The 12,013-nt window shown below is 44.5% G+C and overlaps 1 protein-coding gene across 3 annotated transcripts in view; it reads left to right on the forward strand.

The window, feature by feature from the left end:
• The first annotated feature begins 266 nt into the window (after nt 1-266).
• AKT1 (AKT serine/threonine kinase 1) overlaps nt 267-12,013 on the forward strand; it is a 261,968-nt gene continuing 250,221 nt past the window's right edge. Inside the window, exon 1 of one of the 3 annotated variants that reach the window (XM_077464503.1) lies at nt 267-851. The gene's annotated coding sequence lies outside the window, so the exon portion shown is untranslated. The remainder of the gene's footprint in view (nt 852-12,013) is intronic. The other 2 variants (XM_077464501.1, XM_077464502.1) reach the window with 2 other exon arrangements.

Genomic DNA, 12,013 nt, shown 5'->3' on the forward strand with positions numbered 1-12,013 from the left:
TAAATAAGCCCAAACCCATAGTACATTGTGAAATGTTTACACGTGCATTAAACCAAAAAAAAAGAGAAAAAGATGCATTTTGGGTTTTGGCGATCAAACCAGAAAAAACAATCGCATCCTACGTCCCTGGATGGCGAGCTTTCAGTTGCTTCCAGCCCAGCAGCTGAGAGGTTAAAGCTCACCTGTCTGCTATCTACACATCCAGAGTGAGAGCAGACTCCTCCCCTCTAGAGTAGGAGGGAGGGTGGTAGGACCCAGTGGTCACCAGCAGGCAGGGTGGAAGAGGGAGACACATAGACAGAGAGAGGCTGGAGAAAGGAAGAGAGAAGGCAGGAGGAGGATCTGTGTGTACAAGGGAGGAAGAGACAGTCTACAACACTGTGTGTGTGTGTGCAGGAAGAGGAGACACAGCACTGGGGGCAGCTGATCCTCTTCTAGGAGGAATGATCCAGGGCTGACAGCACAGCACATCCAGCAATCCTACAGGAACAGCAGCACCCCAGGGTGTCAGCAAGGTGACAGCAGCACCAGCAGCCTCCAGCCAAGCAGCAACCGGATCCTCCCATCCCTCCATTGCAATCAATGGGCTGAATCTGCAGCAGCAGCAGCAGCAATACTACAAGCAGCAGCAGCAGCAGCCCTATCCTTCCCCTCTTCCTCCTCCTCCCACCCTCTCCCCCTCTCTCTGTCTCCTCTCCTCCCCCCTCCTTCCTTCTTTCCTTTTCCCTTCCCTCTCATGCTCCCCTCGGTGATGGTGTGGCTTCAGCTGGCTGCTATCCACCTCTAGGCCCCAAGCCCCGGTGGCATTCCTCCTCCTGCAGGGACAGATCCTATATACCTCTTGCATCCATGTAAGTCAACCCCCCCCCCCCCCCTCTACTCGCCAAACTCCCCTCCACCACCCCCCCCCCCCCTTTCTAAAGCACACACCCTAGGCTGGCACCAACATCCTGTTTTACCCCCCGCCAGTGGGCCTTGGTGGAGATCCCCTCCTCCTCCTTTTTATTCCAGAGCCCCCTTAATGCCCCATCTTGTCTGGTGCCCCACCCCCCTTGGTGCTGGGTAGACTGCAGCCTAGCCATAGGGCCTATGCAGGCAGAGCATCTCCTGTCTCATGCATATGCGCATAGCCATCCAATGAAAGGCACATTGCACGCTGACCCCCGTGTGCTGCCCGCCGGTGCACCGTGCAATTCTCATTTCCAGGCATTTGCATGATGCAGGATGCAGCGTTGGGTGTTTTTTTTTTGTCTGTGGCTCTTTTTTTTTTTTCCTATTGGATAACAAAATAGGATGCTGAAGTCTCCATTGCAACATCCTCAGCCCTCCCTGTCCCCCGGACAGGATTGCTTTTGTTTCCTTTCCATCGTTGCAGAACTGTTGGTGTTTGTGTGTTGTGTTATGTTTTATTTTTATTATTCTTATTTGCTGCTTCTTCAAGGCTCTGCAGACAGTTGAACGCACCCCTCCCCAGTGATGCCCACTTCCTGCGTACATCGTGTAATATCTATGGCTGCGTTCTCGGTGACCCATCCCACTTTGGCCTGTGTAGTCGGCTCTGCTATGTGGAACGTGATCGTCTGCTTGGTACCCAGCCTTCTAGGAATAGAGAACGCAGACGCCAAAATGTTTACTCGGAAAATATATGTATATAAAGCCAGCAGAGATGGGAGGAGGGCGAGTTTGTGTGTGGTTGATATTTGCCATATTGCCATAGCAACCAGGCTGCTGTTTAACCCCAACGTTGCTGTTTCTGCTGGGATTTGAATTTTATCTGGGCTTCTGTTGAGGCCTGACGTAGAAAAGTGGCGCAAAGGCGTCTGCGCTGCCCGTAGCAACCAGAGGGCTGAAACCAGTGTGGGTTGGATAATGAAGGGCAGTGTCTGGTTGCTATGGGTAATGTAGACGCTTGTCAGACAGACATAACCGAGTTGCACAGCTTTGTTTAAGTTTTGCGTGTTTTGGCGTGGCGAGATTTATGACGTTACTGTGATGTTTATTATTGGAAGAAGGATTGAAAAGTGGAAGTGTTCTGGAGCTGTACAACTGTCAGGCCTGTAGTTGTTGAGGAACTTAGGCCTCATTCACTGCCAGTGTGGACTAAGCCTTAGGCCTCACTGAAAAGCTATTGTTTTTCAGACTGCAGTTGCCGTGCGTTTAGGACGCAATGCTGCCGCTTCCTGCATGCCTGTTTTTCAAGTACCAGGTCACAGGGATTTATTCTACCCCCCCCCCCCCCATGAGGATTTTACTTTGCACTACCATGCTGCAACCGCCATAGTAACAAGTTTCCATAGACTTCAATGGGCGAGTTTGACAGACTGTAGAACTCACTGTGCCAAACTAAAATGGCTGTGGCTGTAGCGCGTCTCACCCCTCTGGCCACCATGTAAATTTGGAGGTGGGCAGTCATAACACGGAGCAGCTGCCTGTTATTACCCCTCTGCCGCCAGTGTGAATTAAGCCTTAGGCCTCATTTACTTGGGGCATATCAATTTGCACCCCAGGCAAGGCCCGTGTTTACCCCACAGGGATGCATCTTCGTGCAAGCAGTCCCATTGCTGTTTATTGGGATGCTGTGGCGACGTGACATCTATGCAGGCACAGGTGAGCGCCCCTGAACGTAGACCGTGTGCATTCAGGGCTGTGTAGCCGCACATACACTATATTGTCAAAAGTATTGGAACACTTGCCTTTACACGTACATTAACTTTAATGGAATCCCAGTCTTAGTCCGTAGGGTTCAATATTGACTTGGCCCACCCATTGCAGCTATAACAGCTTCAGCTCTTTTGGGAAGGCTGTTCACAAGGTTTAGGAGTGTGGTCAAATGTTCCCATAGACATTCTTCCAGAAGCACATTTGTGAGGTCAGGCACTGAGAAGGACTGGCTTGTAGTCTCCACTCAAATTCATCTGGAAGGTGTTCTATTGGGTTGAGGTCGGGATGCTGTGCAGGCCAGTCAAGTTCCTCCAGCCCAAACTCTCTCATCCATTTCTTTATGGACCTTGCTTTGTGCACTGGTCCAAATCATTTGGCGGAGGGGGGATTATGATGTGGGGCTGTTTTTGAGGGGTTGGGCCTGGCCCCTTAGTTCCGGTGAAGGGAACTCCTTAAGGCAGCAGCATACCAAGACATTTTGGACAATTTCATGCTCCCAACTTTGTGGGAACAGTTTGGGGAAGGCACCTTCCTGTTCCAACATGACTGTGCACAAAGCAAGATCCATAAAGACATGGATGAGCGAGTTTGGGGTGGAGGAACTTGACTGGCCTGCACAGAGTCCTGACTTCAACCTGATGGAACACCTTTGGCATGAATTAGAGCGGAGACTATAAGCCAGGCCTTCTTGTCCAACATCAGTGCCTGACCTCACAAATGCACTTCTGGAAGAATGGTCAAACATTCCCATAGACACACTCCTAAACCTTGTGGATAACCTTCCCAGAAGAGTTGAAGCTGTTATAGCTGCAAAGGGTGGGCCAACTCAATATTGAACCCTATGGACTAAGACTGGGATGCCATTAAAGTTCATGTGCATGTAAAGGTGGGCGTCCCAATAATGGTAATATAGTTTATGTTAAATTTGGAGCATTTGTGCTCGTATAGCTGCTGCGTCCCTATAGACATCAGTGGGACTGCCTGCACTGGGATACACAAAGCACCTGTGCATCTTCATGCGGGTAAACATGGCCCTCACATGGGGTACACATTGATACGCCCCGAGTGAATGAGGCCTAAGGCTTAGTTGACACTGTCGGCGGAGGGGTAATAAAAACAGGCAGTTGGTCCGTGTTATGACTGCACACCTCCAAGTTTACATGGTGGCCAGAGGGTTGAGATGCGCTATATCTGCAGCAATGTTAACCTGGCACAATGAATTTGACAGTCTGTCAAACTCGCCCATTGAAGTCAATGGAACCTTGTCACAACATTGCTATGGTAGTGCAAAGTAAAATCTGCATTAGGATAGAATAAATCCCCCTGGCCTGGCGCTTGAAAAAACAGACATGCAGGAGGCAGCAGTATCGCCTCCTAAACGCATGTCAACCGTGGTCTGAGAAGCGATTGCCTTTTCAGTGGGTTGTGAGGTCTGCCGCCAGTGTGAGAGGCCTTACTGGTGTAATGAACAGTACAGAAAGTGAGGTGGCCTGCAACAACCAATCGGAATGTATTTCTTTGTTGTGACCTTTGGTGAATGCAAACCATCATTTACTGTTGGAATAGCAGTTTTCTATTGGCTTGCAGGGATTGGCTGGAATTTGTAGTTCTTGACAAGAATTGTATTTGTGCTTATTAGGCCCATTTTTTTTTATTCTTCTTTAAGTGGTGGAGAAAAAAGGCTACTTAAACGTTTGCTGGTGGGAGCTGGCCCTTTAAGTGGATCTTAAAGTGCAACTTTACCCATAACCACTGGGGGGGGGGGGGGGGGGGTTAGAGATAATGTTTAGCAAGGAAGTGGAACATACATTCCACATTCATAATTATGTCACTAAAATTATTGTGTGCTCTATATTGCCTCCAACATTTCTCCTGTTTTTCTTCTTGCTAGAGGCTGACATTTTGCTGAAGCCCAGAGCCCCTGAACAGCAGTAAGGGCCGGTTCACACTGCGAGCCGCGGCGAGGCGTCTCCGACTTCCTCGCCGCGACTTGCAGGGGGGGTCAGCGGCGACTTGCAGAGGACTTCTGCATAGAAGTCAATGCAAGTCGCCCCCGAAGTCGCCCCGAAGTAGTACAGGAACCTTTTTTCTGAGTCGGAGCGACTCGAGTCGCTCCTCTCAGAACGGTTCCATAGTACTGAATGGGGGCGACTTGCGGGAGCGAGGCGAGGCGAGCCGTGTCGCCTCGCCTCGCCTCGCAGTGTGAACCGGCCCTAAATCATAAAACGGAACTAAACCCTTTGATTTAACGGTTTCAAAATAATTACATTCTTGGAATTCTGGGATTGCCAACTGTCACATTTGCTTGTGTCCTCAGCCAATCTGTCAAACCATCAAATGGCTGGTGTCATAACTGATCACATGTGCTGCGCCATGGCAGTTGCAGATCAAATGGAAACAGCTTCCTTGGCTGTAAAGGATAGGAGGGTTCAATTCAGCTTTAAGACTGTCAGCAGATTGGCCTCTACAAATTCGGCAATGCCTAAAAATTGGGAGCATGTGAAGAGCAGGGTGAAATTATTATTACGGGATTGCAAACAGAATAGTCACTTATTTTTAATGTTTTACATAGCGATTCCTGCAAAAGGGGCCAGCCTGAAGTCATCTAGCAGGACTTGATTTTCTAACTAAAGTTCCACTTTTAGTGCCAGGGACGTTTCCTGGGCTTTCTGATTATGTGATCACTTTGGCGGTCACATGATCAGGAGCCCTTCCTGACTGTACATGGTGACCCGGGGTTGAAAATGACAGCGCGGTCACAGTACTGGTTGCATGTGATCTACTCCCAGAAGAGCAATGCCAGGTGTATGCATATGTGGCAGCATGCTGGGCAATCCCACCGCCACGCTGGCATGCCTTTGTTTACTGCCAATGGGAAGGGGTTAATACAGGGGCAACAATTCACAGTAATTATTATTATTTACATTGCTGTCGAAATAAAAAACGTAGGCCTTGACCCCTTTCCACCTCTTCCTCCCTAGAGGACAGACAGCAGAGGCGAAATCAAAAACTTGCGATTGGCTCTCACGATGGTCGCATGATTGGGAGCCTGTCCCACTGGCCCATATTCACAAACGGAGACCAGGAACTGTGGGAAAAAGCTTGGTGCATTAAGTGCGCTCTCTGCTTACAACCTCGGACCCCCCATGGACACATATGTGCGGTGGCTGGGTGTTAAGGCTTACTTGCAATGCCACCCCTTGTATGCATTATGGCAGCAGGAAAGAAATTCAAGTGTGTGTCAGGCCAAAACTATTTTACTTAGTTTTGGATAGAGTGGAAAAGAATTAGAGGCTCTGTCTGGTATTTACCACTCTCCTGTTAGACACCTCTTCCCTCAGTTTCTGCCTTAGCGAGGTTTTATCAGACAGGAAGTGAAGGAAAATCTGTCAGTTGGAGATTTCCTCTCACTTCCTGTCTTGTCAAGAGTTGTCAGCAGTACAGGAAGTGAAGGAAAATCTCTCTAATGCCACGTACACACGATTGGAATTTTAGTCAGAAAAAGCTCTGATGGTTTTCCCGACAGGGTTTTGCTCAAGCTGTCTTGCATACACACGGTCACACCAAATTCCGACCGTCAAGAACGCGGTGACGTACGACGGGACTAGAAAAAGGAAGTTCAATAGCTTCCGTCTCGTAGTTGAATCTGAGCATACGTGAGTGTTTGCGCATCGGAATTGCATATACATGAACGCATTTTCGGATAGGAACTTTTTCTGACTGAAAAATTGAGAATATGCTCTCAATCTTTTGCTGACCGAAATTTGGCCAGCAAAAGTCCGATGGAGCATACACGCTTTTTGCTGGCCGAATTTCCGATCGTGTATATGTGGCATAAGACACCATACACACTATTTAGATTTTCTGAAGGTGTTTTTTTTTAACATTTTTGATCCATTATAAAAATTTAAAAAAAAATTCTTAAAAAAAACCCTGCTAAAACGCTAACGCAGAAAAACGCTATTGCAAAAGATTTTGAAAAAACTTCACTGCAAAGCTACTGATGTTTTTATAACGTTATTTTAACGTCCAGTGTGCATGAGGCCTTAAGGTTTGACCTCATATTATATGGTTTTGGTAAAATTGAAGACAAAAACCTGCACAAAATCTAACGTGTATGGTGTTTTGGGCTAAGTTTTGACATATGGAACATTGTTGTGCCTCTGGAAAGCAATCTGTGTTCCAATCCCTTTTCAGAGGCATTTGACAAGCAGTGAGGAGGCCTTCGCATTGCCTGTTTTAACCTTGTTAAAGTAGAGCTATAGGCAAAAAAATTTGTTATAACACCTGTCAGGATTTATTTTTTCTTCACTTCCTAACCCATAGCCGAACAGGAAGCCAGGGGAAATCCCTGAAAATGAAGGCCCTTTTCACACGGGGTGGATCCGCTCAGCGGAGTCGGCCAGCTCAGCAGGGATCGCTCCGTTGATCTCCGCTGAGTCGGCGGATGACAGGTCTGTCTCTGCTCGCTGTGCGGGGAGGGACCTGTCAGAGCCCCGCTGATCTCCATGAGGGGTTCTGACAAAAATGGACAGCATGTCTGCTTTCATCAGATCTCATCTGATACGTTCAGCCATCCATCTATCGGATGGTCAGTTTTGAGTGGAACTGGTGTCAGCGGGCAGACGGGTGTCAGCGTGCAAATCGCCGCTGACGTCCACCTGCCCATAGGAGTCAATGGGTGGCTGGGTGGGCTTATTGTGTGAAAGGGGCCTAAGGGGATTCCTTGGGGGGGGGGGGCACCCCCAGGTCACCAGAACTAGTGTCCCCATTGGAAGATTTCCTCTCCTGTTCGTTTTCTGGGGACAACCCAATTTTTTTTTTACTTTCAGTGATCATGGTAAACAGGACAAATCCAGAGGGTGAATCTCTTTAACGGGGGCACCGATGGCAATAAAATATGACAGGTGTTCTAATCCCTCTCTATTCTACCCAAAAAAAAAAAGTTTTGCCTTTAGTTATACTTTAAAACGCAACTAAACCCTCCTATCATTTTCTGCTAAGGAAGTTGCCATCATTCACCCCAGAAACTGCACATAACGGCGTGCGTTTAAAGCACGTTTGAAGTGGGCTTGATGCACGCTTAACATGACGCATGATTGAATTGCGGTTTGTACTAGAGCTGCACGATTCTCTCTAAAATGAGAATCGCATTTTTTTTATTTATTTTTTGCTTAGAAGATAGATTACGATTCTCACGGCGTAACATCTTTCACATTGAAACAAAAAAAAATTGGGCAAACTTTACAGTTTATTTTTTTTTAAGTGTATTTTTTTTCCCAAAAAAATGCTTTTGAAAGACCACTGGGCAAATAGTGTGACAAAATATTGCAGCAATTAACATTTTATTCCTCAGGAGTCTCTGCTAAAATATATATAATGTTTGGGGGTTCCAAGTAATTTTCTAGCAAAAATATTGATTTTAACTTGAGAAACAAGTGTCAGAAAAAGATTTAGACTAAGTGGTTAAATTTCCTGCATTTAAAAACTTGGCAGAATGCCTGGATTTTTTTCTTTGCACACAGAAGTTTATTCCTTTGATTTAAGAAGGAAGAGTTATTAGTTACAATGTTTCATGTTAAAAACTTGGCAGACTGCCCAGATGTTTTCTTTTGACAGCTGAGTGAGCAGATAAGTCTCTCCACTTGTTATATGAAAGAATTAGCAAACTGCAATAGAGATTTTGGGGGTTGAATCGAGATCATGATTTTTTTTTAATTTTTTTTTAACTATTAATTGTGCAGCTCTATTTTGTACTGCATTGTGCTATACGTTTTTTGGGCTTGGCTTTCTTGGCTTAAAGGGGAGCTGTGCAGTGCATTTGTAACGCGTTCCCTGCATTTGCGGAGCAGAAAAATGCAGCATGCTCTACTTCCTTTTTTTTTTTTTTTTTTAACTGCACTGCCATGATGGGAACTATGCCCATGGGATTACCTTGATTTTGGGCTGTCCTATATAGTTGGTGTGCAGTTAAATGTATCCAACTGCATTCGGTGTGCAAAGGCTCGTACACACTATAAGAAAATCGGGCGCACATTTTTGTCCAAAGAATTCTCGTATAGTGTGTACACAACTTTCGACAGAAGAAAATTGCCAAAAGGACAAACTCCAAAAAAATTTTTGTAGGGAATGGATGATTTTCTGTTTTGGTACAAGAAAAATCAGAAAGACTGCGCATGATCAGAAACCATAGACAACAAAGCCCTTTGTAGTACGAGAATTTGCGTACAAATGTTTGTTCATTGGTTTCCGACTTGCTGTGAAACATTGAGGAAACTGGGACGAACGTTTACCAGATTTCCTTATAGTGTGTACCCCACTTTGGCTGGTTTGACAGTTTGGTTGAGGGCACAATCAATGTGACAATCAGCATTTTCAGCATGCCGGGAACATAACTTTTTTTTTTTTTTTTTTTTTTTTCTATTAAATCAATGAGTTTACTTCCGCTTTAACTGCTGTGGCGCTGCACATGTGATCAGTTATGACACCAGCCATTAAATGGTTTGGTTGAGAGAACAAACAATGTGACAGTTAAATTCCCGTTGCGTACCGGGAATGTAACTTTTTGTTTTAAAAAAAAGTAAAGTTATTTAGATGGGTTTAGTTCTGCTTTAATGCCACTTTTGTCCCATTCACTTGAATTGGCTATGTTTGGCAGTGGTACTGGCAAACTAATGAAACGGGGAAAGTTTTTATAGTGATATGTGAATGCCCCTATGTGCTGCCTTAGAAAGGGTCGGATGGGGGAACGGTTAAAACATGGCTCGACCGTGTGTTTTCAGCATGCTTAAATGAGTCATAAGGCTAAGTTTACATATAATTCCAAAACATCTGGAGTGCCAAGGTTCGCCATCACTGTGAAGCTGGAATAGCAGTAAAAACATGACAGGGGTTCTGTCCCTTCCCGACGCCATCTTGCCGTAGATTTGAAGGATGAATTGTATTTCACAGTAATGTACACAGAGACCTTTGTTTACTTTATCCTGTAGTTAGGATGCTTTCTAGTAATGTCTGTTTTCCGACATGTGTATTTAGTACATCCTCTTTTCACCATTGTAAAGATTTTCAGGTAGTCCCTTTTGTACTCTTTGTTCATCCTGGTTTCCCCCGAGGCTAAAAACTGAAAGTAGTCGTGTGAGCTATGACTAACCTGAGAAATATTTACTTGTTTACGTTACAAACCTAAATGACCAGTTTGAGAGTATTAAGGCCTGGTTCACACCTATGCATTTTTTTGGTGCCTTTTTTTTTTTTTTTTTTTTTAACCACTTAGATCCCTGGTGTGCCAATGACATATTTTACACTTCGAATGTTGGTGGTCGCTGACATCGAACAGTCATTTCTCAGGAGTGTCTGCTTTCCGAATGAACATGTGTAGCACAACCCCCCCCCCCGTAAAATGTCCGCTTAACCACTTCTGCCCCGGAAGATTTTACCCCCTTCCTGACCAGAAAGAGCCCTTTTTTGCGATTCGGCACTGCGTCGCTTTAACTGACAATTGCGCGGTTGTGCGACGTGTCTCCCAAACCAAATTGGCATTTTTGTTTGTTTTTTCCCACAAATAGAGCTTTCTCTTGGTGGTATTTGATCACCGCTGCGGTTTTTATTTTTTGTAATAGAGCAACAATTTTGAAAAAAAATGCAATATTTTTTACTTTTTGCTATAATAAAAATCCCCCAAAAATATATAAAAAAAATAATTTTTTTGCCCTCAGTTTAGGCTGATACGTATTCTTCTACATATTTTTGGTAAAAAAAAAATCGCAATAACCGTTTGGCGCAAAAGTTATAGTGTCTACAAAATAGGGGATAGTTTTATGGCATTTTTTTATTAATAATTTTTTTTTTTTTTTACTAGTAATGGTGGCGATCATGACTGCGACATGGCGGACACGTCGGACGATTTTGACACACTTTTGGGACCATTGGCATTAATACAGCGATCAGTGCGACTAAAAATGCACTGATTACTGTAAAAATGTCACTGGCAGTGAAGGGGTTAACCACTGGGGGCAGTGTAGGGGTTAAGTGTGAGTGTGTGTGTGTGTTTGTTTGTTTTTTCTGTAGGGGCGTGGCTTGGTGTGTGATGTCACTAATCTTCCTTCCCTATGACAGGGAACAGGCGATCAGTGACAGGCTCACTAGAAAGCACGGGGGAGAGGTTTGTTTACACTTCTTCCCGTTCTTCAGCTCTGTAACCCGATCACGGGACACCAGCGGCAATCGGGACCCGCGGTCACGGAGCTCAGGACCAGGTCTCGAGTGCGACCCACAGCTGGGCACTTAAAGGGCAATGTACGTGCTTGTGCCCAGCCGTGCCATTCTGCTGCCGTATATCGGCGTGAGGCGGTCCTTAAGTGGTTAAAGTTTTGCAGGAATTCACTACAGTCCATTTAACATGGTTTCCTATAGATGTAGTTCACATCTGTGCCTTTTATGGAAAGGGCCAGGGTTGTTTTTTGTTTTTTGTTTTTTTTTTTGATTCCAGAGACTTCAATGGTTTAAAGATGTGGATTGAAAAATTGCAAAATACTCCTGGAAATATACAAACTGCAACCTGCACAAGTGTGAATCAGGCCTAAAAGAAAAGTTCCCAGAGGTGAACAGAACGCATTAATGTATTGTAGGCACGTGGCGGCTGAATTTCGGGAAGAGCTTATATTGCCTAAATACATCTGTCATGTGTATTCTTGGTGTGATTTTGTGTAGTAATTCAGTGTGAAAGAATGGCTGAAATAGGTTCATTCAGTGTGTATTGTGATTGGCCACAGCTAATTATATGGTACAGATGGACTGTGATTAGCCCTGACTGTACCTTGTGATCACTGTGTCTAGGGCTGCAACTTACAATTATTTTCATAATCGATTAGTTGGCCGATTTTTATTGTTTTGGATAATAACCTTTATAAAAAAAAGCGTGGTGTATAATTTAGTTAATATGTAAAGTTTAAGAACAAAAATAGCTTTTTTTTTTTTTTTTTAATATCTCTATGCAGTGGTAAATATAAATAACCAACTATATGGTTAGGGAGCAAAATATATAATCCACTCTGAGAATAACAGACAGAAGAGATATACTGTGTGTATATAAGAGAGGGTAAATTGTTAAGTATCAGACAGAACCACATACTCTCTGAAAATTCATTATATTATATTATATTATTTTATATTATAATATATTTGTCTTTTAAGAATGTTTATTCGATTTTCTAATAGTTAGTGGGGTCAAATCGATGTTCATTTTCAACCACAGTGATGGGAAAATTATGAAATGATAGAAAACGTCTTGGTCAAAGGAATTTTCAGAGAGTATGTGGTTCAAACAGTATCGTTCAGAAATTGCATTCGTTTT

Source organism: Lithobates pipiens, unplaced genomic scaffold (assembly GCF_037356315.1).
Source record: "Lithobates pipiens isolate NorthernLeopardFrog02 unplaced genomic scaffold, aLitPip1_a1.2 Scaffold_30, whole genome shotgun sequence".
NCBI classification, from domain to species: domain Eukaryota; kingdom Metazoa; phylum Chordata; class Amphibia; order Anura; family Ranidae; genus Lithobates; species Lithobates pipiens.